Genomic DNA, 26111 nt, shown 5'->3' on the forward strand with positions numbered 1-26111 from the left:
CTCCAGCCACTGCAACAAACCTCTCCTAGGCGGCGAGAATTATATGTATGCAGAAATGCAACCAGGACTCAAGGCCACACAGATCCTGTGACCCTCAACAGGTTGAGATGCTTTGCGTTGCCCCCTTCCCCCTCTCATTAAATACCACACCCTTTCAAGTACAGGCAAACTGACCATTAGGTGGCCCCTGAGAGGTGGCAGGTGTTGACTGCTGCAGCAGAGAGAGGGATAGCCATGGGGCACAATCCTACCAACCTAGATGGCTTTAAAATAAGATTAGACACATTCATGGAGGAAAGGGCAGTCGGTGGCTAGTAGCCACGATGGCTACGCTGTGCATCCACAGTTGGAGAATGCAATGCTTCTGAATACCAGTTGTTGGAAACCACGGGAGAGGAGAGGGCTTTTGCCCTCAGATCCTGCTTGCTGGTTTCCCAGAGCCACTGTGAGAACAGGATACTGGACTTGACGCCCCATTGGCCTGACCCAGCAAGCTCTTCTTAGGTGCTTATCCATCCCCACTGAAAGCCCTACTGACATGATTTGGAGCTGCCCAGGGGTGTGTAGCCCTTGAGAAATATACCCAACCTTGGGGAAACTCTTTTGGCTTCCCTTCAACCCTCTCCCATGTTTGGGATAAATTGGAAGAAGGGGCTTGTTAAGGAGAAGGAAGCAACTCTCCTTTTGGGGGAGGGAACTCTAGATACTGTTGCTCCCTCCCCCCATTCTGCAGTGACTCAGAAGAATGACAAAGTGAATTGATCCCAGCCTCTCCCTCCAATGCCATTTGCTTTCTTCCCTTCCTCAGAGATGGTTCAGGGCAGAGGGCAGGGTGTTTGTTTGTTTACCCCTTAAAATTTATACGCTACTTGATCGTAAAAATGAAAGGAAAGACAAGCCAACACTCGATGCAGTTTACCAAAAAGGTTAAATAATACTATAATCAATAAGAAAAATTATCAATACTTTCAAAAAGCTAAAATAGCAATAGACTTAAAAACAGATTAAAACTCACATCATCGGCTTTCTAAACATTTGAGGAGGCTTCTCTAAACAAAAATGTTTTTAGCAGGCACTGAACAAGAGTACATTGAGGGTGCTTTGCCTGGTATCGATAGGCAGGAAGTTCCAAAGTGTAGGCTGGCACACTAAAATATCTAGTCCTTACAAATGCAAAAAGGGTATTGTGTGGCATCTGTAGCAGTGTGTGTTCTGCAGATCGGAACATTTGAGTGGACATATATTGGGCAAGGCAATGTGGTGCAGGATCTTGCTCACTGGGGTCCCTCCACCCGCCATTCTCATTGCTTACATATTCCTCCAATGAGGAAATGCAGTGACTAATGGCTGTGATATGACTTGTGACCGAAAGGGCTTTCAATTACAGGAAGAATAAACATTGCAAACCCTTCCTCAAAATAAAAGAAAGAAAAAAGAAATTAACATAAGCCAGTGGCAGGTTGGGAAGTTTACGGATAATGCATCCATCTGATTTAGTTGTTTTTCAAACCCCACATTAAGCAAGTCTCTGTGGTTTTTTTACATTTTCCAACACCCTGCATTTTGCATCCTGAATGAGACCACATTATGGCCAGAATACATTACCAGGTTGCTTCGTCGTCTGAGATAATGTACTTTTCCCTTTGCAATATTCAGGTTCAGAAATATATTAATGGAACAGAATGGCTTAACGTTGTTGAAAGAGGTAATTTTCTGTGTCTTTCTTTTTCCGCTGCAATTTTCAAAATTATATCTATCTTTATGCTGACACACAAAACAAGAGTGAGTGTTGAGGCTCCCGGACGATGCTCCGAGTAAACCTTGATTCACGTGAGCTGGGTTGAAATCCTATCAGCAGAGAAAATTTAGAGCAAAATAAAAAAGAGGTTTTGTCAAAATGTTGCTTGATATGATTTCTGTTGTGGCAATTTCCACCTGACAGTTTTGCAACTGTTTTGGAACATTCTGAAAAGGGAGAAAGCTGCCAGCCTCAAATTTCCTAAAGAAGGGGACATGACATTTGTCAAGTTTTAGTTGCAAGAAGAAGTCTCGTAGAATTCAGGGGTGGTGATGAACTGGACTCCTCTTAAACAGGCTCAATAAAATCCGTCTTATTCTTCTCACTTTGAGAACTGCAGTTATGTGAAGGAAGAAGGCAGGCGTTGGGATCTTTAGTGAAGAATATTTGGCAGCCTCCTCAAAATTACAACTCCTAGGAACCATCATAGTTAAGCAGGCATAGAATCAATATAAAAGTTGTGGATATTTACAGAATGTCCTAAAAGGCTTACAAAAGTTAAGAATAAAATAACAATGGAATCATCAACAACAACTCAGGAACCCAAGTCATTGATTCCATCGAGTCTAGTATTGCTGGCACTGACTGGCAGCAGCTCTCCAGGGTTTTAAGCATAAATACTTCCCAACCCTACCAGGAAATGCTGGAAATTTAACCTGGGACCTTCTGCTTTCAGAGTTAATGCTCTACCACTGAGCAACACTTCACAATAAAATGCAATAGTATGGAGCAGGATAGAGAGATCCTAGGTTCAAATTTACACTACATTAAAGTTATGCTGCCACCACATCACCAGAAGGTATGTTGTATGCTATGCCTGCTCAGCCCAGAAAAGGAGATATATACATACGCACAGAGAGAGGGGGTAATTGACAGACACCCACCTACCTGGTGCAACTGACTAGATGCAACTGACCTCCCCTTACCTGGTGCACCAGAGCAAGCAGTCAGGAACAGAGCTGGCAATGATACCGACATGTCACCTGGAAATGGAGGCAGCCAGTGATGTTAGACTCATAGAACTGCAGAGATGGAAGGGAATCCAAAGGTCATCAAGTATGGCCCCCTGCAACACAGGAATCACAGCTAAAGACTCCTTACAAATGGACCTCCAACCTCAGCTGAGAAACCTTCAAGGAAGAAGAGTCCACCACGTTCTGAAGTAGTCCACTCCACAACTCTTACCTCCTGAAAGTTCTTCCTACTGTTTGGTTGCAATCTCCTTTATTGTCATCTGAATCCTTTGGTTCAGGTCCTCCCCTCTGTTGTGATGATCCAGGACCAGTCTCAAATTTCAGTGGCACCCCATGCAACACCAAAATCTACCCAGCCTCTCACCTTCTGTCAGATGTCATTTGAGGTGCCTACTGTGGCCCCCCAGAAGCTTTGCATCTGGTGCGACTGAAATGCTTGTGGTCCCCTACATTTGCCTTTGCCAGGACATCGCACCACCACAACCTCCTCACTCCAACAGTCACAGTGATGCCCTCTACAGGGCATGGTGCTAGGAAGCTGAAGACAGCAGTTGGAGCCACCCCTGCAGGAGGGGGAAACTCCAGTCCCCTTTTGCATGCCCAGACCAGAAAAGGAATGTCATGGGGGGGGAAGAGGAGGAGCTTCTGAGATGTAAATCCACACTGCAAATATTTCAGAATAGCCCCTGAACTCTCAGTGAGAACTGCATGCATCAGTCATAGACGCCATGGGACATCCCATCTCAGGATTACAGGGGCTCTGGTGTGGTGCAACAGCTCATGTTTTTACCAGCTGAGGGTCCATGGTATGAAAGGAGGGCAAAACGCCACACTGTGATAGGAAGGAGTCCCTGCCAAACACACCTGAGCCAATCAGGAGAAGCACTGCATAGACAAATAGCATGTTCCCCTTTGTAATTAAATAAGGCTATTTCATAATTACAGCAAAGAGAGGAAAGCAGTAGCCCCTGCCTCAGTGCCCCAGGAACAAGAATGGTTTAATTAAGGGCCAATTAAGAGTCTATGCATCCATAAAGGCTATGCTGAACAGGAAGCAATGGCAGGGGCAAAAACTGCAAGAAGGAAGCATCTAATTAAAGCTTCAGGACACCTCTGCTGACAGAGACTTGCCTCCAAGTAAGCTTTATAGACCTAGCAGTTCGAAAGCACGTCAAAGTGCAAGTAGGTAAATAGGTACTGCTCTGGTAGGAAGGTAAACGGCGTTTCCAGGCGTTGCTCTGGCTCGCCAGAAGCGGCTTAGTCATGCTGGCCACATGACCCGGAAGCTGTGCGCCGGCTCCCTCGGCCAATAAAGTGAGATGAGCGCCGCAACCCCAGAGTCACCCATGACTGGACCTAACGGTCAGGAGTCCCTTTACCTTTACCTTTAAGCTTTATAGAAGAATCTTATCCATGGAGAAGGGAATCACCATTAAACATAACTCTATAGGAAATGCTATTTTTATTCTTCTCCCTGATGACTGAGGAAAACAACGCTTCAAAAGCACTCGGGGATCTGAGGGCAGAAGGGGCACTAGCTTAGAAGAAGGGGGTTATGGGATAGGTGGAAAGTATTCAAGTGGGTGGGCTGCACCACCACCCGGGAAGAGTGCCAGCACGGCGGCATGGATTTCATCACCTGCTTCTGCTCAGCTGAGTGCTGGGGCTTAAAAGGATTCTGTGGTTACTATAATGGTTGCACGATCCAGCTTAAGGATGATGCACCAATATATTTGCATCTCTGAAAAGCAACAGGTAAATTGGACATTTTCTTATCCAGGTTTGAAGTGCCTCCCCTTCTCCAGCATCAGTTATAAAACAGACTAATGGTGTTTCTAAAATGCACGGCTTCAACTGCTGTTTCAGAGCGTGGAGGTTTTTAAAAAATGGTTGCTGTTGCTGTTTTAAATGCACTGCATAATACGCCCAGTTGTAGAAGACGAAACTCTATTTTAGCAGATAAAAATCCCAGCTTTAAGATCTCCCCTCGCTGCTGGTCTCGAGAGAGAAAATGTTCTTGGCGTTTTCAGATGATCCAGAGAAAGCTGTTCACTTCTCCATAGGCAACTGATAAATTACCGTACTGTGACACCTCCCCCGCTGTCCGAGCTAATGATCTCTCTCCAAACAGCCGATGTATTCTGGAGGGTTGGAGTCGAGCACTTCACGGCTGGTGCAGAGAAATAATCACAGTGAACTTCATCTCCAGAAAAGGGCCATGGGTCTATTTCATTTTTATTAGCGGCAAGATTAATAGGGCCTGGGGTGCTTTTGTTTTGCTTGGTTTTAGTGCTGAGAAATCTCCCAGCCCATCGTTTGTTTTCAAACCGTTCCTATAATCTGACATTAATAAACCTAATTTGGAAAGCTCCAAAAAGCAGTTCACTGGATTCCACCCCCTGCCCCCCAAACAGGTTAAGAGCTTGTTAATAGCTTGCAAGATATTGCACTGGGAAGTCTGCTGCAGAATATCTGACGGGAAGACTGTGGTGGGCCCAAATGTATGGGAATTGGAGAGGACTCATGAGAACCACAGACAGATGAACTAGTCTCCTCTGCAGCTGAATTCTGGCTGCCCCCTTCCCCAATGCTTTTGTGGAACTGTGTAGTATATAATGGGGGCAGGAGACTGCCTGGTGTGGCATGTTCTTAAAGAATGCTTCCTCTGGTTCTACAAATCTCCCTGGCTTCTCTTATTCCCAAAGACCTGGCCTCTCTTTGCCTTTCACAATAAAAACCAGACAGTGTGTCATCATTGTCCTCCACACACCCCTGCCTTCTTTGCCCTCCTTGTTGCTCTGTTGTTAAAATGCTCCTTCATTCATTACTGTTAATACAATCAGTGCTATTTTTTTAAGGAGAGGCACACTTGTGTTTTGAAAACCAGGCAGTATGTATCTCATGCATTTCCTTGCCATTTTATATTCCCTGGGTATTTTATTATGGAGGGATATTTGCATGAAAATAGCATTTTTCTTTCACAAGGATTCATCTGCTCCTGTTTTCTGCAGTCCCTCAGGATTTTACAGTGGATGAGCATTGTGTATTCCTGATGCTGTCACATACACACACAAAAACACCCAATTATTTAAATTATTGTAACTTGTGTGGGTTTATTTTTTCCTTCATGAATTTGCTGTTCCTTCAGAGCTGCACTGAGCTGAAATAGACAGTCCCAGGCAAGGCAGTCAGATTAAATTGACAGCAAAAAAAAAAGATCCAAAAGATCTGGACGGGACATTTCTCTCTTATAGGGCACCATATGGAAGAAAATGGGGTCAGGGAGTCAAGTCATGCACATTTCCACTCAAGAGAGCTGGTTCTTTTTGGTGGATCCATCCTGTCAGCTTAAGGCTGACAGCACAGAGTGACCTCAGACCTGCCATACTGGGCCACACCAAGGATCTTCTCTCTAGCCGATCTCTCCAGGTTGGCCACCAACCTAGATGACTTTGAACGAGGATTAGACAAATTCATAGAGGAGAGGGCTATTGATGGCTCTTTCATACACCCATACTTACATTTCCCAATCACTTCATGAGCATAGCCAGAATCCATTGCTTACTTGGCCCCCTCCTTGCTAGTCCCCTTAGTTAAGCTCCTCTGCTCTGTTCCTGTTTGTGCTATAGTATATCAGTTTCTTGTCACAAGTGGTCTGTATCAATATCCATATAGAAAATGTGCTTAAAGTACATTATTGACCATGGACTTCCACCCTCCCTTGCTAACTTAATTGCAACAAGTGTACCCACTTAACACTACGTATTGTACACTTAAAAAAAGAGACTCCCACGATTTATGCAAGTTTTTAAATCATTTGCAAAACAAGTTCCTTTCCTCATTCTGCTTTGCTCACTCCAAAAGCAATTTAGTTCTTGAACCATCTAGCTTTTGCCATGCCTGTTCATTAGCTATATTCACTTAGCTGCTTGAGCAGCTGTGCTGTTTAATGGAGTTGGGTATAAAAATAAAATACAATAAAATGAGATTAATGGAACTGGAAATGAAATATAATGAAATGAGATCTGCATGCAAACAGTTTTGGCACAGTATATTGTTCCCCTAGCAGAGACTGGTGCATGTCCATTGCTGCAGAAAAACATGGTGGACCCTGAGGCCTTGTCTTCTGAAGTTAGCAATCCCACACATGTGCTCTGCTACCCTCTAGTGGTGTGAGTTTCTCCATCTCTAGCCGATTGAAACACATGAAATGGTCGATCTAGGCTTGCATTACCCGCTTGGATAGGTGTTGGCTCTCTAAGGTGGAGCACTTGCCATTTGAGAGCTTTGAACTGGAGAAGTCAAGCAACGAACCTGGACTCCTTCTGCAGGCTGAGCTTAGGCTCTGCCACTGAGCAGTGACAGCTCTCACACCTCTTCTGTTTCCTTGCTAGATGTAAATAGTTTCCTAAGTGTCCTGTGCAAATCAGATTGATAAGAATGAGCTCAGGGAAAGCCAAATTTTTAAAATTGCATTTATACCCCACCCTCTACCTCCAAGGAGCTCAGGGTGGTATGCATTTTATCCTCACAAAAACCTGTGAGCGGGGCCAGATTTAGGTCTGATGAGGCCCTAAGCTACTGAAGGTAATGGGGCCCTTTATATGTCCAGCTGTCCTTTGTCAACAATAAATTGCCACTGTTTTTTGTGTTGAATGTATGCTATATGGTAATTTATGGACCTAATAGGTATCTAAAGCCATCTGTACATAACAAAAGCCTAGCAGACAGGGCCCATTATTTACATCATAGGAGCCTACACAACACAAAACACAGTTGCTGCATGTATTTATTTGTTTTTTTATCTTATATTTTTGAAATGTACATCCAGGGTTTTTTCCATTAAATTTTTTGGGGGCCTCCAAGAGAGTGGGGCCCTAAACTATAGCTTGTTTAGCTTATACGTAAATCCGGCACTGTGAGGTAAGTTAGTAGTAGAGACTGTGACTGGTGCAGGCTCACCTGAGTGAGTTTCATGGGGATTTAAACCCTGGTCTCTCAGATCCCAGTGTGACACTCTTAACACCAGTGCTTTCCCCCCCAGGGGGTACTCAGGGGTATGCAGTACAGGCAATTTTTGTGGTTAAAAAGTGTGGCAATTATTGTAACAACTTCATGGTGAATACCGGCACCTATTTCTCTGGGGGGAAAGCACTGCTTACCACTATTCCACACATGTTTCTAAGCAAAGCTGTTCACAGACCTTTCTCAGAAGGGGAGAGGGGAAAAGGGGGAAGAAATCACCTCCTGAAGCATGCAGATTCCTCTCTTGCCTATGTCTTTCTCTGATGCTATTTGGGTAAGAGCAGAGCATGAGCTCTCTGACTTCCACACTAGCCTGCCTCCTCTCCATTTTCTCTGGGGGCTCTGTAGTAAAATCAGGAGGAGGAGGCATGACCTTTGCGAAAGGGCAGTTCCTGCGTCAGCAGCGTCTTCCACTGTTTCATGTCATGAATCCCAGAAGGCAAGGGGTGTGGATTCCCAGGCCCTCGACCTTTTCTCAAACCTGCTGGTGCTGCTCAGCCTGCAAATTGCTGTGCTCACCTTGCAAACAGGAGGGGATTTCTAGGCAGATCTCCTTCAAAGAGGAATGCATGAGCTGGTGGCCCATAATTAGACCCGCTTGGATTGGAGGACTGCCGTTGGGATCTTTCTGTCCAAGAAGGCAGCTGTCACCCTGCCTTTGCTTTGGCAGGAACTCGGTCCTGCTGGTTTTGCATCCTTGTCTCCCCCTCGGCATCTCAAAAAATACCTAAAGACCCTGTTCTCTCCACCACAAGACACAAACCTGGTATCTTTGACAGGTCTTAGTGCTGCAGTGAGGGGTGGAAGAGAAATTCAGTTTTGTTTGCTTTTTAATGAGAAATAACCCAAGTCATACTTTTCCACCCAATACAGAAACCAAAATATGATTCTTCTAAGAAATGTGCAATTCTCTGAATTTTGCAATTCAGTTCTTCAGCCAACCAACATGTTTTTAAAATTGCATATATTTTGGGGAAGTGCATTGGAATGTATCCATTGGTTAAAAGAACATACAAAAATGCATTCTGTTTGGGGAAAGTGCATGCAAAAATGTGTATATTAGTCAAAACTGCATACAACAACATGTATATCAGGGGAAATTTGCATCAAAATGCTGATGAATTTTCGTAAGGTTTTTTTTTTTAAAAAAAATAGATAATTGATGTGGAAATGTGAAGAACTGGATTTAAGGTGGTAAAAATGAGAAACTCAGAGAAACTCAGACTGGCACATTCATCCATCTCCCGCTGTAACTTTACCTTTCAATTCCATTTCCCTCTTCATTACAGAATCATAGGATTGTAGAGTTGGAAGGGACCCAAAGGGTCATTTATTCCAATTCCCTGTAATGCAGCAGAGAACAAGCTTCATCTTCGATGGGACAGCACTTCAGATACTTGAAGATGACTAACCATACCCAACTCCCTCAACTGCTCCTCATAAGGCTTGGTTTCCAGACGCTTGATCATCTTAGTCAATCTTTACTGCACACATTCCAGCCTGTCAATATTCTTATTAAACTGTGGTGCCCAGAACTGGACATGGGATTCCAGGTGGAGTCTGACCAAGGCAGAATAGAGTGGCACTATTACTTCCCTTGATCTGGACACAATACTTCTGAGGATGTAACCTAGAATTGCATTAGCTCATGTGGTTGGGGTGTAGGGAGCAGTAGTGGCTGGTAGGGCAGTGCAGGGAGTGTGGTGTTGCTCACCTGGCCTTCCAGCACTGCACATCAGTGAAGCGGTGGGGAGATCCATATGGCATGGGCACAGTGACAGGAGCATCAGAGATTTCCACTGCCTACTGCCTCCCCCTCTCAGTAATGGGCAGAAATTCATGGTATTGGGAAGCCAGCTAAGCAACAACACCATTCCCATGCCACCCCACCAGCCACTTACTTGAAAGGAAGTCCCAGCGAGATAAAGGGGGCTTACTTTCTAGTAAGAATGTCTACCTTCTCTCCTTCTATCCTACCATTTCCACCTAACAGTCACAGTCACACCTTTTGACAGCTCTGGGTTGCTCCAGGTGGGCTGACCCAGGGCAATCCAGGGCTACTCCAGGGCTAATCTAATTCAGCCCAGGTCCTGAATTGGCCCAATTTGGTCTGGGAATGGGCCAAATCTGGGACACAGCCCTAGCAGCCATCATCATCATCATCATCATCATTTATTATTTATACCCCGCCCATCTGGCTGGGTTTCCCTAGCCACTCTGGGTGGCTTCCAACAAAATATTTAAATACAATAGTCTGTTAAACATTAAAAGCTTCCCTAAACAGGGCTGCCTTCAGATGTCTTCTAAAAGTCTGGTAGTTGTTTTTCTCTTTGAGATCTGGTGGGAGGGCATTCCACAGGGTGGGTGCCACTACCGAGAAGGCCCTCTGCCTGGTTCCCTGTAACTTGGCTTCTCGCAGTGAGGGAACCGCCAGAAGGCCCTCAGAACTGGACCTCAGTGTCCAGGCAGAACAATGGGGGTGGAGACGCTCCTTCATACCCTGAAAAAAACAAAACTCACATAAACACATAGATTGTGTGGCTGCGTTTTTTTATTTCCATGGTGTAAAGTAAGTGGAGTCTCTCTAAAGAGAGAGAAAGTTGAATCTGGCATTACAAAGTCCACATCAACGCATTGCTGGAACCAATTCCCTTTCCTTGGAGGCTGTGAATGGCCATCAATCACTCGGTCCCCCTTTCTGAAGGAGAAGGAAATGGGTTCTGGGAACCTTCTTGAGGAGTGACAGAAAGACAGAGCGAGGCAGAGCCTTTGGGTGGATGCTCTGCTGCCTGCCCCATTGCTTGACAGAAACGGCTTCAGAGCCAAACAGCTGCAGTCCCAGGGAACCTGTCAGCATCAAGCCAGGTGCCAGCGGTAGGTTTATTAAAAAGCCATGAGAGAATAATTAGATTAAAATGCAACAAGTCAAAGATGACGAATGGAGCATGTGCAAAAGCTTCCCAGGGTGTTAACTGTTTTTGTGTGTGTGTGTTCTTGATGATGCTAGAAGCAAACACCACCTGCTTTGGACTCTGAGTAGACTTGCCTGGGAATTACTTGATTGACAAATACACTTAAAACATGGTCAGAATGTTGACTGTGAAATGCCCCTTGGCATCTGAATAAAAAGACAAAGTGTAAGACTTGGAAGAAATGTTGGGATGCACAACATCAGCCCAGGGTTTAATCCTGCTGCTTGTGACTGTACTTTGAAGCCTTTCTGCTTCCTGGGTTGTAATAGGTATGAGTTACTTGTGCATAAACTGGTGCCTTTCTCGGTTAATTTGCCTTGTTAAACCTTTCTGACTGCACAGCCCCTTCTCATCGTGGCTGCCTCAGTCACTGGCAGAATCCGTCAGTGGGCGTTTCTTGAACCTCTTCCAACATAAAAGTTGTTTGACACCCAGTCTCCTCCTCCTCTCACTGCGCGGGAGTCTTCTGCACAGGGAAGGCGTGGGTAGCGGAGGACCTGGGCTCTCCTCACTGATGTCCAGTGAAGAGTCCTGGAGCCCTCTCTCCAATTCCCCCGTCTGCCCCCCTTTATCCCTGGTGTTGCGCTGATTGGCATCCCCCTCTACTTAGCTGTTTCTCCCCCTGCTGCTGGGTCCTTTGCCAGCATCCTCTGGGAGCCTCCCCTTCGCCTCTTGCTCCAATGTCAGTTCCCTGACCTGGGTGTTGCCTTCAAGCAACATTAGAAGGGTCTCCCTGAATGAATAGTTACATCCAGCAGAATACATAGGTGAGCAAATCCTCAGAGACCTTGATAACATTAAAGCACCTTTAGGAGAGAGACCTGGGTGAGCTCATTGGTTATATCTGTTGGAGTCAGATTTGGGATAAGCATCCTTTCTGATCATCCTTGGTGAAAGATGAAATGCACTCAAAATAAGACATAGATTGTATTTATAGCCCTCTTTGCTTAGTAAAGTTATTAAAAGTGTATTGTCACAATGCTGGACAAATTGTGGCAACTTGGGGTCTTTTGTTCATATGTGGTGGTCCTGCCCATGAGTACACCCCTTTAGGGTTAATGTTTGAAGTGACCATGGCTCAGACAATTGATATAAACCATAAGATTGGCCTTTTTCCATCTACTCTATAAATGTCCAAGATATTTTGGCTCCTGAGGCAAACCACAGAATGGTGTCTCCCTCCTCACCATGGAAGAAGGGGTAAGTGAAGATCTACATCAGAAACAAGGGGGCAGGATAAAGATCTACATTGGGATATGCTGCCCCTGTGGATTCTGCCACCTGAGGCAGTCACCTAACCTTGCCTCATGGGTGGGCCGGCCCTGCCAGGACCTCACTAATATCTAAAGGACTGTCACATGAAAGAAGGAGCAAGCATATTTCTCTGCTGCTCCAGAAGATATGACCTGAACCAATGGATTCAACTGACAAGAAAATAAATTCTGACTAAACATTTGGAAAAACTTACTGGTGGTAAGAGCTGCTCAGCTATAGAACTGACTACCTCAGAAGGTGATGGACCAGGAGATCTCTTCACTGGAGAATTTTAAGCAGAGGTTGGATAGCCACCTGTCAGGGATTCTTTAGCTGTGATTCCTGCATTTCAGGGGGTTAAACTCAGTCAGTGGCGTAGCGTGGGGGGTGCAGGGGGGCCGGCCGCACCGGGCGCAACATCTGGGGGTTAGGGTTAGGGGCGCAAATCCAAGGGTTAGGGGGCGCAAATCCATGGGTTAGGGGGCGCAAATCCACGGGTTAGGGGGTGCAAATTATTGCCTTGCCTGACAACCCACGCTACGCCACTGAACTCAGTTACCTTTTGGGGATCCTACCCAATGCTACAATTCTATGATTCTTTGAATTCTTTGAAGGACTTCATAACTTACCTGTTGATGGCAGCAAGTCTTACAGTTGTTCGACACTGGAGAGGGTGGCCATTACATCCAGATTGCAATTCATAATTTTAATTCCTGTACCTCATTACTGATCAAAGTAGCAGCGTTCATTCCATTGCTGTTTTTAACCATTGTGGTCTCTGTAATAACAATTTGTTTCTTGTTCATTTTCATCAGTTGGTTGGTTTCTCTGGCCTCTTTTGCACAACACCTCCTGCTCCAATAATTCTGAACCTGCCTACCAAGCTAGCCATGATTCTAGTTTAGAAATTGTTTCATAAGAGCTCTAAGTCTCCCACCAAGTGGCAGAGCAAATGCTTTGCACAGGGAAGGTTCTGGGTCTAGTCCAGTGTATCTCCAGGAAGCAGAACAAGAACAGAGAGCTTGAACTAGGTCACTTTGCGGATCCCTTTCAAGTCTACAATTCTATTATTCTATTAAAAAAAGCTCTTCCTGCTTCCTGAAAGGCTGGAGAACCATGACAAGCCACAGCTGGTCACTTCCTCTCCACTTCTTTCTCTCCAACCACAGAAGCTTTCTGTGTGGCTTCATCCGAAAGATCGTCACAGCCTCCAGAAAGACATCTCCATGCTCTCCCCCACTCTTAGGTGGGAAGAAGCACATGGCAAAAGAAAAATAATGATTACATGGTTATAAGAAGAATATGCTTGATGTTTGGGTGTCAAATGAAATGTAATTTTGAATGATATTTTTGCCCTTTGAATGATACATCATCCTTCAGAAATGCCACGATCTGCCCCGTTATTAATGCAGTTTAGAATGAGTGGAATTGAAATGATAATGAGTTTCTAAATTAATATTGCAACTTCCCATTTCAGTATTTGATGAGCTGTATCAAAACTTCATTAAATCACTCTCTGTTTTGCCAGCTCTGGTTTATAATCAGGGCTGAGAGCATTGAGTTTGGTCCAGTTTGGTCTGCAAGCTGAGTTCTGGTGGGCTTGTATGCATGAAGGGCTGTAGTAATGGCACAAATAAGGGAGTTAATGATGTGTTTTTCCAAATGTGACAATAACACTTTTGATTGTTAAGTAAATATTGCATGCAAAATTACAAGGCTAACAAGATGCGACTTTTGCTTTCTGGCTTAGCATCGCACCACAGAAATTCTCCTTCTGAACACCTCAGCAGTTGGGAAAGGTATTGGATTTTACACTAACCTTTGCTGCTGCTTTCATAGAGGCTGAATGGCATCTCAGATACAGATACAAAGCCTACTCTTCATTATTTTGCAAAAGAAAATTCCAACAACACTGAACAGGTTCACACAGTCCATGCTTAAAGCATGAATGGAGAAAGTAGGCAAACTAGCCCCATCCCCACTAAGCCCCTGGCCTATCACCCACTATTCCAACACGCAGAAGGAAACCTCCAGATAAAAACCTGGCAAGCCAAAGGCCTACACTCTCTAAAAGACTTCTACAACAACAACAACAAACCCATACCAACACAAGAAATACATGGCAAACTAAGGGACACCCAAATACCTTCGCTAACACACCATCAACTACATGCCTTCTTAAACAATCTAGCAGTAAAATCAGCAGCCGCTAGGCCCTTGAACAACTTCAAAAACCTTCTCCTGACAGCAGAGGGACATGGCAAACAGATGGTATCCACAATATACAAAATACTGCTCCAAAATCCCACAAACCCCCTTGACACAATCAAAGAACAATGGGAGCATGATGTAGACTATGAAATTAACCCCACCCAATGGACTAGAAGGTGGTCTAAACCTCACATTAAGTCCATATCAGCCCAAAGAAGGGAACTCACTCTGAAACTCACCTACAGGTGGTACTTAACACCACAGAAATTGGCACTGATACACCCAAGAACCTCACCAAGATGTTGGAGATTCTTCACCTCCACAGGCCCATATCTCCACATGTGGTGGGAATGTCCTAAAATCCAACCCTTCTGGACAGCAGTCCTACTAGAGATATGCAAAATAACTAATCAGATATTAGAACTCACCCCCAAACTGGCCCTACTGAACATCTTTCAAGATCATAATGACCATTCACATTATACAGAGCTTATAACCCACCTACTCTCAGCAGCCAGAAGCCTCATGGCCAGACACTGGAGAGACCGGTCAGGAGTAAACATGGACTAATGGTATCAAATTGTATGGGAAACGGCCTTACTAGAAAAGCTAACCAATAAACTGGAACTTACCCAGGGACAAATAGAAGAGAACGCCTTCACCCCAGTATGGCTCCCCTTTATCACATACACAGCCCAATAAGACAATAAGAATCTACCAACAGCATACAAATCAACCTGGCTTACCTAACCCAACAAGCCGTCCCTCCCTCACAAATGCAAACAAACCCCAATGAAGCCAACCACAGACAACCAACACCCTGCCCCCCCAATACCTCTCACTACTAAGAAAATATAATAAATGAATAGAAAGAGAACCTACCCAGCTGACAGGTACATAAAACCCCACACATACACTATACAAGAGAATATAAACCTCACTACCCCACCCCTCTTCTTCCCCAACCTTATACTGTACTCAACACTAATGTCTCACAACAAATGTAACTGATTTGCAAGAAAGCCTGTACAACCTGAAAATAAGAGACAACACATGTACTTTTGTAAACCAAGAAAATATTTAATAAAAATAAAAATAATTTTGGGGAAAAACCAGTTGGGATAATGCACACATTAAAACTGGAGGCATACATGCTCCCCCCCACACACACACCCCAACCTTGGCATCAATTTAGTAACATAGATGAAAAGTTCTAAAAGAGATCTTAAATGCCATTTACATCTCCTGACACAGAAGCCAGGATTAATTATACTAAAAAATAGATTTACATCCAGGCTGGGGATGCCTGCACATCCCTTGTGGGAATCAGTTCTCCAACCCAATTAAGCATATGGCTTCCTACTGACATTTAAATTTACCTTTTTGAAGTACAGGCCAGTTCCCTCTTGTCCTTTTCCTCATGCGGAAAAGCCAATCTGCATACCCTTTCTAATAATATTTTACACATTTGAACACTTTTGCCAGGGCGTTTTTATGGGAGCTTTGTTTTGCTAGGCCAGAATGTATCTTGTTCATTTCTGCTTCTTCAGATAACTTGATGTTGAGATGAGGGAACCATGGTGTACATGGTCATTTTAAGTTTGGGAAATACTAAACTTGCAGCAAATGAATTGTTGTCCTCCCATTTTACAAGTGGCAAAATGAGACCAAGAGAAAGGCTTGTCGAGGACATCCAGTTGAGCCCAATCCTGATAAATATCATAATTATGCATGTTGAATATCCTTTGTTCAAAGGAGACATTTGCTCAGAGATTTGGGCAGCCCTTTCCCATCAGCTGATATTCACACTCCTTCCTCTCTCCTTTTACATTCATGGCTTGTTTGGAAGAAAAACATCCAGGACCCCAAATTTGGATGTCAGGACACACCAGGTGCAGCATTGTTGTTGTTGTTGCGTGTCAATGCCCCTTATGAAATAAAGACACTGGACACATTTGTTTAAGTTTAATGGGCATGAAAAGGCCACAACTTTATTGATTAAAGAATTGAAGGTATTGGCCTTAGGCATTGGCTCCTATCAACTACCCGGCATGGTGACCGGGAAGGGTTAACACAAACCGTGGGGGAGTCCTGTTGAAGTACGCCAACTAGGATCCCACGGGTGTCACCGCTTGGGGGCATGCCGGAGGCCCTTACCTTCCACGGTTTCGGACAAGACAACGCCCCCCGGAGTCCTCTACCGGACTACCCCTTACCTTGGGGGAAGGTGATGGCGTTCCTTCCCCCCCACCATTTTCATACCACTTGAACCCCAGCCAATGCCTAACCGCCACTCGAGCGAAGCTCGCCGCCAATACCTTCAAACCTGTAACCAATCCCTAATCCCTGCTATCATGTCCCCCAGCCATATGTCGTTCCCCGCATCAGACAAATGCACGCCATCCCTTCGGTAGAGGGCCTCGTTGCTGAACTGGATGCTTGGGTGTCCAATGACGTACCCGCCCAGAGCCGCCACTCTACGTTCAACTGCCCGCTCTAACACCTTCCTTGCCTTATTGACTCCCACCGGGCTCACACAATCCCTCCACGTCCTCCTCTCAAGCAACGAGGACCATAATATTGTGATGCGCGGGTACACCATTACCAACTCGGCCAGATCATCAAAAATGTTCCATCTTAAATCAATGGCTTTGCGATATGCTAAATCGTTTTCCCCCAATTGAATCACCAGGGCATCGGGTGGCTCTTCTGCCACCGCCCTTGCCATCACTGCTGGTTTGAATTCACACCAGCGCATCCCTCTAGCTATCCAAGCCAGCTCCACATTAGATGGTAATCTCAGGTTGCACCCCAGTCCAACGTTCATGGCACGACTCCGGGCCCAATGTACGATGCTGTGGCCCACCAACCAAATGCGCACCCTCTTGGGTTCTGAAAGGGAAAGAGACAGAGGAGCCAACGTCAGGGGTGCATCATCTAGTCACAAATTGTCCCTAACGTAAGATTTATACGCATTAGATCTCCACCTCCCCAATTCCTTTATCCTGTCAGTGGAGAGCCCTAGGTGCACGGCAGTGGTGGCCGCCCCAATACGGAAAGAGTGCGCAGCAAATTCCGACGCCGGCAGGCCGCTTTCCGACAGAGCCAAGCGCATTACCCTTGTGAATTGGTGTCTAGTTAGGCGGGATCCATCCGCGTGGATCAGAAGCGGACCGGGCCCGTTAGGTCTTAGGTAAAGGAAATGCCTAGTGTCCCTAACCGGACAGGGTCCCTTATTATTGGCTGCTGGCAGCCGAAGCAGGGCCCCTTTGCCCTGCTGGTCCGTCTTTGAGCTCCGTACCTGGACGATGAGGTCGGTTCCGGACAGGGTCAGGTCGCTCATTACCGTCCTTGCCAAGAAAACAGCTTCTCTCGCAGTGAAGGCTCGGAGAACAAAACTTCTCGGCTGGCCAGGAGTGAAGAGGGCGGTCCCTGGGCGTGCCTGGCCTTAAATACCCTAGGCCACACCTCCCTAGCCCGCCGATTGGCGGGCCGGGTGGGGAGCACGCCCAGGGATTCCCCCAGATCTCGCGGGGGCAACGCTCGGCCCCCGCGCGTGAGGGAGGAGGGCCCGACCGCAACCCCCTCTCCTTCCCAAAGGGTCGGAAATGGCTTTGTTGTTGTTATACCCTGCTTTCATAGAAGCACAGAACTGCAGAGCTGGAAGAGATCCCCAAAGGTCATTTAGTGCAACTTCCTACTATGCAGAAATCACAGCTAAAGAAGCCCTGACAGAAGCCCTGTTTAAAGACCTCCAGTGGAGGAGAGTCCACCATCTTCTGAGGCAGTTTGTTCTACAGTTGAACAGTTCTTACCATCAGGAAGTTCTTCCCAGTGTTTAGCTGGAATCTCATTTCCTGTCATTGAATCCATTAGATCAGGTCCTCCCCTCTGGAGCAGCAGAAAACAAGCTTACTCCATTTTCCACGTGACAGCCCTTTAGATACTGAAGACGGTTATCACTAAGGTTACCAGATTTTTTTCAATGAATCCAGGGACACTTTTCAACTTCCTACTAAATAGATGGATTTTGCCAGGGGACTGATTTGTAAATGACTGACCCCAGGAAATGGGGACGTCTGGTAACCTTAGTTATCACATCACAGCTTCTCTTCTCTATGCTAAACATACCCATCTCACTCAACCATTCTTCATATGGCTTGGTTTCCAGGCCCTTGATCATCTTGGTCACCCTACTCTGCACACCTTCTCGCTGGTCTATATCCTTCTTAAACTGTGGTGCCCAGAACTGGATACTGGACTGCAGTTGGGGTCTGATCAAGGCAGAATAGAGTGTACTTTTACTTCCCTTTCTGAACACTATACTTCCATTTATGCAGCATAGAATTGCATTAGCTTTATTTGCAACTACATTGCTCTTGTTTCTGAGCAGGGCAGCTGGTGCCAGTGTGTAGCATTAAAGAAACTTTTAAGCATGCTGCTTGTTCAGATGAAACCATAGTCTTGTTTTTAGCTATGGTTTGGTATGGTGTTCAAACTTGGCCAAAGAGAGCTTTAAAAAAAAATATGTTAATTTTTTTTTATAAAACAAAAATAATACCATGCTTCTGTTTCTAAATGTATTTATTGCCTTTGAAGAAAAGGGCTAAATATTCAAATAAAAAAAAAAGTTTACTCTCCTTTCTAAAGTCATTGGCACCATTTCTTCTGTGCAAATGCTTTTGCTCCCCCTTATGGCTGAGAAGGCCAAAAGTTTTCCATCTGGCTCAGAGCTTGTTCATATCCAGCCGAGGTGGCAGGAACTTGTCAACAGCGATAAATCCTAACGTAACCTTAATGGCTAAGCAGTTTAAACTTGAAATTGCATAATTCGATGAAAAGGATCAAGCCAACTAACCTCATTTCCTCAGACCTACAATCGGGTCGAACACAGAAAATTAATTAGGAAGCAATTCCAATACTTGTAAAATAATTAACGGAGCCCCCAAGTCGAGCAGGCCAGAACCCACATGCATGGCTCGGCGTTTTTGTTTGTTGTCAAGCCTGCCTATAATTAAGTTGTACAATGCCAAACTGGGATTATACCTAGCTCCTCTCCCCCTCCCTCAAATTAAGCAGCTCTTTCAAAGCCCAGCGATAGATACAGCTAATTCATTTAAATTCTCATTTCAAGAGAGACATTTCATTTCAAGTTTGGTGCCTAATTACTTGGCCTAAACCCAACTCCTCTGCCATTTTCAAATAAAGAGATGCTTTCAAACCTCTACAACCCTTTAATTTTCTTTTCCTTTAAATGCTAATAAAGACACAAACCATCAAGAAAGTCCCAGGTTGAATTTAAAACAAAAAACCAGTACCACTTTTGACAGCCTATCTCTATAGTTCAGTGGAGATTTGTTTGCATACCCATATAACTAAGGATCTGGATTTGTTCTGCAACCCTTCGTAATTCCCAACATCATCATCTTTTGTTGGAACTTCATTGAGAAAAGTTATGATTTGGGTATAAGATGAATACTTTCCCTGATTTTTGGCAGTCCTGGGCTTTATCCTCCGTGAATGGAACCCAGAGAGCATACATATAACCAAGGAAGCTACCTGAAGCAGAAAACCCATTTCAGCTTCTATTTCAGCACAGTTTAGCCATGGAGAGGTATCAATTGTGCTCAATCCAGCTGCCCAGGTAGCCCACCACCAGGATGCCTTTGTGATGAGCAGGGACACTAATGCCAATGATGTTCTCCTTGGCACCTTCTTGGTGACAAGTGCCCAATACCCAGAGCCACTTGTGTGCCTAAGCCACCCCAGTAGATCTGCAGCGTTTCCTTCATCAATCACAGTATTACTTTTAAAAACATTGGGATTAACTAAATCAGATTGCACACGGTGAATATTGTATTTAGTTGTAATACACCCAATTGCAAGCTCAAGTGCAGGATACGCAACATTTATGTGTCATCCAGAAATGAAAAATGATCCTAGAGGTTTCATTGCTTGATTAATTGATTGATGCACTAAAACTGATGTGATTGACTAAGATGCCTTTCATCATGTGACAGCCATAAGAACATCAGAAGAGCCTGCTGGTGGGTCAAGCCAGTGGCCAACGAGTTCAGCATCCTGTTCTCTCAGTGCCCAACCAGGTTCCTGTGGGAAACTTGCAAGTGGGATTTGAGCACAAGAGCTCTGAAAAACTGGTGGGTTGTTTTGGAGTGCCATTTTAAAGGAACAAGAAGAACATACGTTTAGAGAAGATTGGGAAATGTTTATTGAATACATGGGGAGAATTGTGTACACTTGAAAATGTTGTCAGCATTAAGATAAATTCAACAGTGTAAATAAGTTTTGATGGCTGTAATAATGGAACATTGAATGGTTTAGCTTATGTAAAATATGCAAGGATTTATGATATGGAAAATGAACCATGGAAAGTGAAGAAAGGAAGTCATTGATATTTTAAGGGTGTTTAAATGAGTATTCTGAATTGTAAAACAGAAAACAGGAATTTGTTCACGATTAGTAGAAATGATTGCTTTGTTGAAATCCATAGGGCACATCATAATTTCAGTAGCTGTGGGGGTTGAGCTTATCTTGTAAGGGGGCTGGAGGCCTTTGAAGCGTGCTGCTTTCTTCCTATTAAACTTTTCTTCAGTCTCCTGCACTCTCCCCAGCTGCCTGGGCTTCCTGAGCTGGAGAAGCCCTAGCAGAGGACTCAATCATTTAATGTGTCAGCACAAACAATTTGGAACTCCCTGCATAATGATACGAGGCAGGCACCTCCACTGGTTGTTTTTTGTAGTTGTTGTTTTTGTGCCTCCTGAAGACATTCTTGTGGGGATGTTCAGGGTGGCAGAAGAGGATATATTGTTTATTAATATCTTTCCTAACCTGCGCTAGGAAGTTCCTTTACTTAGCAGAGTGCATTCCCCTTTACACAGCAGAAAACTAGTTGCAAACTCTTGTGAGTTTCTTAAGACAATACACAAGTCAATCTGGCTTGTCCAGATCGAAATGTGTTCTAACATTTTCCTGGTAAGACCCCTTGAATCCCTCCTAAAAGAATAAAGACACCACAGTCTTATTCATAAGCAATAAAAAGAAAGTTTACTCATGACCAATGCAGAGCACAGTGTGATGCCTGAAAGCAGGCTTTAGGCTTAAAGTTACAAACATGTACAGACAGGTTTACCCCATAAGAGAGATGACCTGGGGGACTGCTTGGCTGGCAACCAGCAGTTCATTCCAGGAAGTTCGCAGGATGAAAGGAAGATGGAAAAGAGAGCATGGCAGCATACCTTGGCCTTTTACCAGGTCTGGAAAGATCACGCCCACCCACTAGTCACATTCAAGGAAGGATGCTCCAGGCCAGGAGGAACAGGAAGTTTCGACTGGCTGGACCAAACATTCCCTTGCATGTCCACTCTAGCAAAGCAAGGAATGTTGTATTTGACTGCTCCCAGTGGATTACATACCACAATTCTTGTTTAGATAAGCCTACTCCAATGTTTAGAAAGTTTGTAGGAGTTTTCATTTGTTTTAGTCTGTTTTATTGCAGTTTAAATCTCCTGCATGTTTAAATTACAGCTGTAATATTATTATTTTTTTGCGATAATGTTATTGTTTTATCTTGTAAACTGCTCCGAGGTGTTTGCTTTTTTACCTGCAAACAAGCAGTATATTACTTTTATTAACCAAATAAATAAATCTCATTACATCTGCCCCTGACTGATGCTTTTTATGCTCTGAACTTCCCAGAGGTCTATGGATGAAGGGTGGTATAAAAAATTTTTAAAAATAAAAAGTTAGGAAGGCTTAATAGTGAGCACCCAAAACCAGCCTGTTTGCTGAATTTTTTCCTTTTACCCCTATGCAAAACAATCACCACCACCACCACCACCATCATAACTTTAAAAACCACTAACAATAGACAGTTGTCATGTGTATGGTAGGTAGCCTCTCCAGTTTCCCATGAATATTGTGGGGGTTTTTAGGAAACATTGGGGCACAATGGAAAGCTGCAGAGCATAGACTGCTTAAGAGATGATTTGCAGAATTTCAGAAACACCCCTCGGCCACTTCAAAAGTAAAGTGAGCCCAGCAACAACAGCTGCACCACAGAGAGACTCCAATAATTTGACTGACTTTTTTCAGTGACTTTTCTTTTCTCACTAATGGATAGTGGATGGTAAAATAAATAAAAATAATAATGTGAAGGAGATATTTTTGGCATGGAACTAGCAGCCATTGATTTCTTTAAGGACCTCTTTGAATCTCAAGACCTCTTTGAATCTCAAATGTGACCCAGAATCTCATGCAGGGGAGGAGTTGTTTAAAGCCTTTGGTCCTACACGAGAAAACAAGAAATCAATTTATGGCAAAGATTACATTAAAAAATATATAATTAAGCCATGTTGTAGCGTTGGTTGTTGCAAAGTGCTGAGCTGCAGAGAGGAGAATAGATTGTTATTAATTTCCATTCATGAAGCTTAGCAGAATTTGCCAAAAGGCAATTAACAGTATTATATATGCACTCATCAGTAAGACCACAGGATGTATATCAGATTGGTGCCAATATAAACTTTACCTTCCAACAAAGTGGCTTAAAGACCGTAAACGTAATCTGATATTTTAAAATTACACTTTTTAAAAAACATGGGAATGGTGAAGAAAAAAGAACCACAATGTAAAAAAAAGGGGGGCGGGGGGAGACAACTTATAGCCCTAATAGTTCAAGGATAGTTACAGTAGCCGTGTTGGTCTGCCATAGTAAAAACATAAATTTAAAAAAAATCCTTCCAATAGCACCTTAGAGACCAACTAAGTTTGTTATTAGTATGAGCCTTTGTGTGTATGCACACTTCTTCAGATACACTGAAGCAGAATTCACCAGACCCTTATATATAGTGAGAGGGTGGGGAGGGGTATTACTCAGAAGGGCGATGGAAATGGGTGATTGGCTGATAGGTGTGGTAAACCTGTTGACAACTGTTAACGACTGCAATTGGTCTTACAGGAAAAAGCAAGGGGTGAGATGGCTAAAAATAGCTTTTTCACGTATAATGAGATAAGAACCCAATGTCTCTATTCAGACCAGGTTCAAGGATACTGTAGTATTTATTTAGGTGAATTACAGATGGCCCAATAATATGGAGCCAAGAAGGAGGTGAACTTTTACAGACATCTTCACTTAATGTATGATGGTATAGTTATTTCGATTTATGGTGTCATTTGTTGGCATCCAACACTGGTCTTACTCAGAGTAGACCCATTACGGCTAACAAACATGGCTAACTTAGGTTCGTTAATTTCAGCGTGTCTACTCTCAATTAAGACTAGCACTGACTACAACCCATCATCATCTATCTCGTTTATTGTCTAATTGAAATTATAATTGTTATTTTACTGTTTTATTTATTTATTTCAGTTATTAATTGCTTCCTCTAAGAACATCCTGAAATGATAATAGAACTATTATACCCTGCTCTGAGACCCACACGTGCAGAACAGGTAAGAAAGAGACGCACCTAATGAATAAACAAACATAAAATCCAATGCTGCAATTTCTTAGCTATTGGAACACTGTTTTGCATGCACATATTTAACCCTGAAGGGTTGGTTTGCAAGAAACAGAACATGGGGTAGCTGTGTGTTTCAGGCAGGCATCTTTGCCCCAGACTCCAGTAAATCCCCATCAGGGAGATCAGCCCCACCAGACCTCTTGATCTGTGTCAAATGCCTCCTGCTTCTCTGAGGTCCTGATTCTGCTCCTTTCCCTCACCTAGTCGGTCATGCTTCTTATGTCCGGCTTCCAAACTGATCTGGCTGCCTTCTGGAGTACGCCTAGGTGGCTGCGAAACCATCTGGTGCTGTTTAAGAAACAGTCTTGAACGTCTGGGCTTGAAATTTATCACAGTTAGGTTGGAGCAGGTAAAGGGCAGCCAGAGACAGCAGAAGCCACAAGGAAGAACATGGCAAGGACAAAATAAAAAAATTCCTTCCAGTAGCACCTTAAAGACCAACTAAGTTAGTTCTTGGTATGAGCTTTCGTGTGCATGCACACTTCTTCAGATACACAGTGTGCATGCACACGAAAGCTCATACCAAGAACTAACTTATTTGGTCTTTAAGGTGCTACTGGAAGGATTTTTTTTATTTTGACTATGGCAGACCAACACGGCTACCTTTCTGTAACTGGAACCATGGCAAGGACAGGCAGCTCTCCAGAAGGGTGAACTGTCTGGTGGGGAGGAGATGAGAAGCTGGTCCATGCAAGGCAGCACATGATGCATTGGAGACTGGGGAGGGGGCAGTGTTCAGGGGCTCTCGGCAAAGCAGCATAGGAAGATGCTTTATACATTGGTCCATCTAGCTCAGTATTGTCTACACTGACAGCGGCTCTCCAGCATTTCAGGCAAGAGTGTCTTCTAGTCCTCTCTGGTAGATGCCAAGGATTTAATGTGGGACCTTCTGCATCCAAGGCAGATGCTCCACCACTGGGCTGCATTCCTTCCCCTCTGGTCAAAGGAAATACACCTCTGGGGGGAAATGAACAGTTAGGAGTGTGGGTGTATAATTCATAGAATGGTAGAGTTGGAAGGGACAACCAAGGGTAATCTAGTCCAAACCAGGGAATCACAGCTAAGGAAACCCCGAACTCAGCTACACAGCTGCAAATAAAACGTTTTAAATATGTTGTTAAGTGCAATATACAAATGTGACACTAGATGGCGAGAGTGAGCTATGCCAAATTCAATGTATTTTTCATAACTTTTTAAAAAGCATTTTCACAGCGGTTTTTTTATATGTGTGTGGATTCCACTCCTGACAGGGGTTTTTAACCTCTGTTTAAAAACCTCCAATGAAGGAAAGCCCACCACCTTCTGATGCAATGCATTCCACTGTCGAACAACGCTCAGCACCAGAAAATTCTTCCTAATGTATAGTCAGAATCCCTTTCTTGTCTTTTGAATCCATCGGCTTAGGTCCCCGTGGCATGTGCAAGTGATGTCAGCATGCCGCGGGGTGTACCAACATGACAAGCATACGCACACGCTGCTGTGACGTCTGCATGCCCTGGGCACCTACTGTCATGAGGGCAAGGTGGTACACCTGGCTTCTCGTCTCTCTCTTTCTTTTTGCTTCTGACATTTTGGTTGCCTTCACCCAGAATAAAGACATGAGCCACAACTGTTGGCTTAAACTGGGGTTGCTTCCGTACAGCCCCTCTTCTCAAGGTACAAAGCACTTGCTTTGCATGTCAAAGCTCCCAAGTTCATCTCCTGGAGGGCTGTTGCCAGTCAGTGTGTAGACATTATTTAAGACTGACTCAGCAGAAGACAACTTCCTTTGTCCTTGCACCTTTTAACAGGAAGTCAGCCCACATGGCAGCATTGTTAAGGTGCAGCACTCCAGTGTTTTCAATGCCATCCTTCCACAATTTTCTGGTGTTATCATGATTACCATACCTGCAATGAAACTCAGTTGTAGCAACAGCTTGTTCACGGTGTACCATTAGGGCTTTCAAGAGGAAATGCTTCCTTTTAAGCAGAAAGCTTACTGCATAAAGCTTCAGGCACTTTCACTCCTGGTAATTTGGGCTGTGGGATTAGTGCAGAATTGCCCCTCACTTAGTCTGTTTTTGTCCCCTGCAGGGAAGAGGTACAAAATTACTCACTTATTTTGTTGGGGTTTTTTTGCTCCTTCCTACCCATTCTAGCAATATTTTTGGCCCTGGGGATGACAAAGGCTGACTAAATAAAGGGCAGTTAATGGGGAAATTAGTTCTGACTCCCACAGCCTCACCAAAAACTAAGTTTCAATATATATTTATTGTTCTAGCCAAAGCCATGACAAACCCACAACTACAGTACAGTGGTACCTTGGTTCTCAAACGCCTTGGTTCCCAAACAGTGAAAA

The 26111-nt window shown here is 44.2% G+C and overlaps 2 long non-coding RNA genes across 3 annotated transcripts in view; one reads left to right on the forward strand and one right to left on the reverse strand.

The window, feature by feature from the left end:
- Positions 1-551: 551 nt before the first annotated feature.
- LOC310710704 lies at positions 552-3120 on the reverse strand. The gene is made up of 3 exons (XR_014528198.1): positions 2984-3120; positions 2725-2864; positions 552-2132 (listed from the first exon to the last, which is right to left on the reverse strand). It is a non-coding gene; the product is annotated as an uncharacterized lncRNA (long non-coding RNA).
- Positions 3121-4323: 1203 nt separating this feature from the next.
- The window catches only part of LOC310710707, a 60612-nt gene continuing 38824 nt past the window's right edge, over positions 4324-26111 (forward strand). The window contains exons 1-2 of one of the 2 annotated variants that reach the window (XR_014528201.1): positions 4324-4527; positions 23620-23702. This is a non-coding gene — a long non-coding RNA (uncharacterized lncRNA). The remainder of the gene's footprint in view (positions 4528-23619; positions 23703-26111) is intronic. The other variant, XR_014528202.1, reaches the window with a different exon arrangement.

Source organism: Podarcis liolepis (genome assembly GCF_965112155.1).
Source record: "Podarcis liolepis genome assembly, chromosome: 7".
NCBI lineage: Eukaryota > Metazoa > Chordata > Lepidosauria > Squamata > Lacertidae > Podarcis > Podarcis liolepis.